Source organism: Quercus lobata, chromosome 3, assembly GCF_001633185.2.
Source record: "Quercus lobata isolate SW786 chromosome 3, ValleyOak3.0 Primary Assembly, whole genome shotgun sequence".
In the NCBI taxonomy this organism is placed as follows: Eukaryota; Viridiplantae; Streptophyta; class Magnoliopsida; order Fagales; family Fagaceae; genus Quercus; species Quercus lobata.
This window is the reverse complement of record NC_044906.1, coordinates 72,571,784-72,578,999: the sequence shown is the minus strand read 5'-3', so window position 1 is coordinate 72,578,999 and position 7,216 is coordinate 72,571,784.

The following is a 7,216-nucleotide window of genomic DNA, read 5'->3' as shown; positions in this document are numbered from 1 at the left end:
CGTTCGGCGTAACGGCAGGTAAATTCCTAGGGTTCATGGTTTCCCAGAGGGGAATTGAGGCTAATCCGGACAAAATCCGAGCTATAGTAGAGATGGCCCCCCCACGAAATGTGAAGGAGATACAAAGCCTTAACGGCAGGATAGCAGCGTTAAACAGATTTGTGTCGAGAGCCACGGACAAGTGCTTGCCTTTCTTTCGCATATTAAAGAAATCCTTCGAATGGACGGATGAGTGTCAGCGAGCGTTCGAGGAATTAAAGGCATACCTGTCTTCACCACCCCTATTGAGTCCCTCGCAACCTGGTGAAGAACTTTTCCTCTACTTGGCCGTCTCCTCTGTAGCCGTCAGCGCGGCCTTAATTAGAGAGGAGGATAATGCACAGAAGCCTGTATACTACGCCAGCCGGGCATTCCGCGGTGCCGAAGAAAGATACCAGCCCATGGAGAAACTCGCCTTTGCATTGGTCACGGCAGCTCGCAAGCTCAAGCCCTACTTTCAAGCCCATACCGTGAACGTAATGACCGACAAGCCCTTGCGAAGGGCGCTGAGTAATCCTGAAGCTGCAGGCCGACTGACACTGTGGGCAATAGAGTTGAGCGAGTTTGATATCAAGTACCGTCCACGTGTGGCCATTAAAGGACAAGCTGTAGCCGACTTCATAGCAGAGTTTACGCGAGACGAGGACAAGGGGGCAGAAGAACCCCCCCAGTGGAGCATCTATACCGACGGATCATCCAATCGGCGAATTGGAGGGGCCGGCATAGTGTTGTTGTCACCTGAAGGAGACAAAATCGAATGTATGGTCCGTCTCGACTTCCCCATTACCAATAATGAAGCAGAGTACGAAGCGGTGGCGGTAGGACTCGACCTAGCCAAAGCCGCCGGAGCCGAAAGTGTAGTTGTTTATTGTGACTCTCAAGTCGTGACCAATCAAGTAAACGGAGATTATGAATGCAAAGGGGAAAGGTTGAAGAGGTACCTTGATCAATTAAGGACGAGAGTCAACGGGCTAAACGCAATGGTCGTCCAGATCCCCAGGGGAGAAAATGAGCTTGCCGATCGGCTAGCCAAGGCCGCTTCAGCAGAACATATGATGACACCTTGTAATGTGCTTTCCTTTGTTCAACCGTTTCCACTAATAGACCCCGTCAACGTGCAGGAGATAAGCTCCGAAAGAAACTGGACTACACAGATAACTTCATACTTGAAGGACGGGCTACTACCAGAAGGGAAGGAAGCAGCGAGAAAGCTAAAAGTCCGAGCAGCAAGGTTCGTCTTGATAAAAGACATCCTCTACAAGAGAGGTTTCTCCTGCCCTTATCTAAGATGCCTCGGGGATGAAGAGGCCGACTACGTAATGAGGGAGGTACACGAAGGGATATGCGGGAACCATTCTGGGTCGCGTTCGTTGGTGCACAAACTGGTCCGAGCTGGGTATTACTGGCCAACCATGCAGAAGGATGCCGAGTCATACGTCAAAAGCTGCGACAAATGCCAGAGGTTCAGCAATCTTATCGGACAGCCAGCTGAGGAGCTTACCCCTATAACGGCTCCATGGCCGTTTGCTCAGTGGGGACTAGATATCATGGGACCCTTCCCAATGGCAGCAAGACAGCTAAAGTTCTTGGTAGTGGGTATTGATTACTTCACAAAATGGGTAGAAGCGGAAGCTTTGGCCACCATTACAGAAAAGAACATTAGAAGTTTTGTCTGGCGATGCATCGTTTGTAGGTTTGGTATTCCTAGAGTCCTTGTCTCAGATAACGGGAAGCAGTTCGACAACGGCCACTTCCGGGACTTCTGCACACAGCTAGGAATAAAAAACCATTACTCGTCACCCGCCCATCCTCAGGCTAATGGCCAGGTTGAAGTCACGAACCGATCCTTGTTAAAGATTATCAAGACTCGGCTCGAGGGGGGAAAGAGCATATGGCCCGAAGAATTACCAAGCATACTGTGGGCATACAGGACAACGGCGAGGATTCCAACAGGAGAGACGCCATTCCGACTGACATACGGAACCGAGGCGGTCATCCCAGCAGAAGTTGGGCTCACAAGTTACAGGGTTCATAACCATGACGAAAGCAAGAACGACGAATCTATGAGGCTACAGCTGGATATGATGGATGAGGTAAGGTCGGCAGCGGAGCAAAGGATCGCTAGATACCAGGATCGCATGGCCAAACATTACAACTCCCGGGTCCGACACAGAAACTTCCAAGTAGGAGACCTCGTACTCAGAAGGGTCGTTGGTGCAACTAGAGACCCTACACAGGGAAAACTCGGCCCCAACTGGGAAGGACCTTATAGAATCACGGCGTGGAAAAGGAAAGGAACATACCACCTGGAGATGACGGATGGAGAGAAGCTACCGCATCCATGGAATGCCGAACATTTGAGAAAATACTACCAGTAATGAAAACACGACGAAAGGCAACCGAGTCTCTTTGTTGCTTTTTAAGTTTTGCATAAGTTTTTCTTTGAACTGTTTTTATTTTGCTACAATCTTGTCGTGCCTTTTTTAAGCCCAAGGGGGCAGGCACTTTTCTTTTACGCATCTCTATAATTAAATACTATTATGATCTTCTACTTGGATGTCGTTACAATTGTCCACACAGTTAACGAAGACAACTTAAAGTTCACAAAGTGGACGGGCCTCCCATGACGGTGAACTACCTTAGAAGTCCAAAAGATGGACGGTAAAGCCGCCACAAAGTGGACGGATCACCAAAACGGTGAATAATTTCACAAGTCCAAAAGATGGACGGTAAAACCGCCACAAAGTGGACGGATCACCAAAACGGTGAATAATTTCACAAGTCCAAAAGATGGACGGTAAAACCGCCACAAAGTGGACGGATCACCAAAACGGTGAATAATTTCACAAGTCCAAAAGATGGACGGTAAAACCGCCACAAAGTGGACGGATCACCAAAACGGTGAATAATTTCACAAGTCCAAAAGATGGACGGTAAAACCGCCACAAAGTGGACGGATCACTGAAACGTTGAATAATTTTATGCCCGTAAATTGGACGGTGCAAAATAGTCCACAAGATGGACGGATCGTCTTACAAGAATGACCACATGTCCGTCCCTAATATGGACGGACAATTTTACTCTAAAAACCGAATCCATCATGTGGACGGATCACCCCTAACGGTGAATAATTTTACAAGTTCATAAGTTAGGCTGTATAACCGCCGCAAGGTGAACGGATCGTCGACTCAATGAAAAGCTGCCTACAAAAGCGGACGGACCGTAAAAAAAAAAAAAAAAAAAAAAAAAAAAAAAAAAAAAAAAAAAAAAAGAGAAAAAAAAACGGACGGTACTAAAACACCATCGAAGTGGACGGATAGTATACCTAATCCGTAATAGACGGGTCCGATTGGAAGTGAGAAAAGCTTGTTAAAGTGGACGGATCAACAGACCAATTTGTCCAGACCAACACTCAACATATAAGTAGACGGAGGAAAAAATCCTTAACGGACGCAAATACTTAACCAGCAACAAAAACATGCGTAAACATATAATGAAAGAAAAATATTGTTCGGTACAAGAGTTAACTTGAAACAAAACTGTCTTCAAAGTGCTTAAAACATAAAAAAAAAGGGGACGGATCCTCCTCAACATTTACTACAAATTAATCTACTTTTTTCGGCTCTTCAACTTGAACGTCCTTCGACGGAGCAGACTCTCCGTCTCCCTGAACAGCATCTTCACCAAAAAGGTCTTCCGTGTTTTCTGAAGCGACGGGCAGAGCGGATGTCTGATCTTGGTCACTGACGGTTATCATGGATACGTCAAGATCCGGATAGGCTTTCTTTATCTGACGGAGCGCATCGTCAAAGCCTTGAAGGAATGAACCCCCCAGCTCCTTCAACAAATCCAAAGAGTTGCGATACTCGGTGACGGCATCCTCCCCAGCTTGACGGAGTTTCTTCTTTAACTCTTTGACCTCCTCTTCTTTACCCTTCAAGGCCTTCCCAGCTTCCTCCGTCCTCTGTTCAAACTCTTTCCTGGTCTTCTCAGACAGTTCGAACTTCTGCTCCATGGTGAACTTCCACTTATGCAGCTGGCTAAGCTCCTCCTCCGTCTGCCCAGCTTTTGTCCGTACACGTTCCAGAGCCGCTTCACGGTTGAGGCAGCGATCCATCAAGCCCTTCATCATAACCAAGGACTGAAAAAGACAACATTAAAAAGGTGTTAAATAGAAAACTAAGAGTGGACGGGCAAATGGTGACGGATAAAAAAGGACTAACCTGTCCAATGGCGAATAACCCCGTCTCCCCCATTGCCTCCGTCGAATGATTCCCCAGATCCTCATAATCCTCTGCGGAAATTATCGACGTGAGTTTCTCCAAGGCAAACTTCGAGTCGTCACGGAGAAGGGGAGTGGGCTTCTCCTCGTTGACGGGCGGGGCATGCATTAATCCCTTGCCGGATCCATGTTTGGCAGGGGTGACGGCCTTAACACCCTCAGCCAGCAAGCCTACAACAGGCTCCAATGAAACCTTCGGCTGCTTGAACGGACGGTCAGACTTTGGTGGCTGCTTCCTCTTAGCCGACGACCCCGGCAACTTAGGAACCACAACTTCACCCGTCTTCTTTTGTTCGACGGCTAGAGATTTTATCATCGCCCTCCTCTTAGCGTCGTCCATTTCTGTAAATACTGGACGGGTGAAGATTTCTTACTCAAAATAGAAGCTTAAATTCAAGAGTAAAAGTGGACGGACTCACGTTTGTGTATTCTTTCGTCGTATGCAATGGCCTCGCGAGTAGGTTCTGGACCGTCACAATACCAGTGTATTGTTTTTGGGTTCACTAACTTAGCCCAGGTCCTTTCTTCCGGCTTAGTTCTTCTGCAAATCTCTTCAAGGAAACTAAATTCCTCGAGGCTAACTTGCGGGCGCCGTCTACCTACAGAGAAAGACGATCAGAATATACACACAAAAATAGACGGATATGAAAAGCAATATAAAACTGAGACGGATGCATACGCAATTGGTTTATCACTGCCCAGGTTGTGTCAACGGGCAGATACTCCGTCTCCCCTGGATGGTTCATCCATCTGTTACCCTCCAGGAAGAAGTAACGACTCTTCCAGTCTCTGTTTGAGTCTGGGGTCTCGAAGATCACCTTCAACAAGGGGCTCCGACTAGCAAAACTATACATCCCCCTTGATCCAGAAATCTCGTCTGGACGGTAGCAGTGAAGAAATTCACGGACCGTCAGTCTCCTCTCTCCATTCGACCAAGCACCATAGAGAATCTCCATGGCTATGAAGACCCTCCAGGCGTTAGGAGATATCTGTGTGACGGACAACCCTAGATACTGCAAAAGTTCCCTGTGAAGTGTAGAGAGCGGGAACCGAAGTCCAGCCTTCAATGCCTGCTCGTATACTCCGACACCTTCTACCCCTTCATAGTAACACTTCTCAGAGGCATAGGGTAGACGGATGGAAACGTAGTCTGGGATTTGGAAGTTGGTCCTAAAAGTGCTGAAATGTCTCTCCTTGATGACGGATGTGAACTTATGCACTGTCCACTCTGGCAACATGATGAACTTCCTTAGTCCATCAGCACCTACAACGGACTCCAGTGCTTGATTCCCGTCGTCATCAGAACCCTCTATTTCAACTATCTCCACATCCTCATCTGTAGAGGACGAAGAGGAGGCAGATGGACTCCTATCTTCGCCGGGGCTCTCTTGGTCTTTATGACCGGACGGGTATACACTCTCGTATTCCGTCCCGTCACGAACCACCGACTGGTTACTTGACGCACTAGACATTTCCTACAATTGACGATAAAACCTAAGACTGACGGGTTTGAAATCACTGACGGGTATAGTGAGCCTAACAACAATGCATGGACGGAAATGTACTTGATAATGTATTGAAGTAAGTACTTACCACACTTGGCGGATTATGGGTGACGGTTGATATAATCGGTAGATTCTCGACCACGACGGGTGCTCTGACAAGGTTGACGGTTTCGCTCTGACAGTCGTTTTCAGGGTAAAAATTGTGAAAATGAGAGTAAGGCGCCTTATATATATATAGGAGATGCACGGAAGACGAAGCGACGCTTCGATCCTATACAACAGCCACTTAGAGATTGACACGTGTCATGCTCAATAAATGCTGACAACCTGTCAGTGCACATCAACAAATTGAACCCTTCATGTAACCGTCAACTTGATGAATCTTCTCCTGACGGGTTGATCTGTCTATAACCGTCATCTTAGCTTTCATGAATCCGTCAATTAGTGTAAACTTTCTTAGCCACACGGATCCCATACCGTCATTAAAATACCCGTCATACCCGTACTTTGTGATCGTCACCCCATTGATCCTCTGACCTAGAAGTTGACGAATCATTGGGGTGAAGGGGGCAACTGAAGATGATAAAATATTAAGCCTAATGGGCCTACCTTAATGGGCCCGACGGATTGGGACTGTTGGGCCCATGTGAAGATGGTCCCACGCGCTTCGAAGGCCCATCGCAGACAAACATCGTGTGGGCCCATGAAAAATTGGTATCAGAATCCCACATTGGAAAGATCTGGAGGTCAAGAAGAAAAGCCTACTCTCCACCACTATAGTCCCACATTGGAAAGATCTGGGGGTAAAGAGCCACCTCTGCACCACTATAAAAGGGATGACATTCTCGCAAATCGAGGTAAGATTAATTGACCCCTCTCTAACGCTTTAAAAAGGAAAAGGACGAATTCTGACTTGACCTTCGGAGAGTGTTAGGCCGGCCCCACACCGGTGCTCTCTAAAGGTTTTTCTCTCGATCGTTTTTGCCGTGCAGGTTCGATTTTGAGTCGCGAGTACGGTGTGACCCATTGGTGACGAATTTTCAACATCATCAGCAACTTTTCCAACAATAAAAAACAAAAGTTGCTTAATTTCCTTCCCGGGGTTCCTTTTTCTTTTGGAATTTATGTTCACGGTCTTTTTTTTTTTTTTGACTTGGAAAATGAAACCAGAAAAAATATATGCAACTTTTCCACAAAATTTTCCACAAATCTGGAAAGTTTTTCCAAATTTTCCAAATTTGTGGAAAATTTGGAAAAAAATTTCCACAAAATTTATGTTCATGGTAGGTATACGTGAAACTGACAACCAACCCGTAACAACTTTGGAAAAAAATTTCCACAAAATTTATGTTCATGGTAGGTATACGTGAAACTGACAACCAACCCGTAA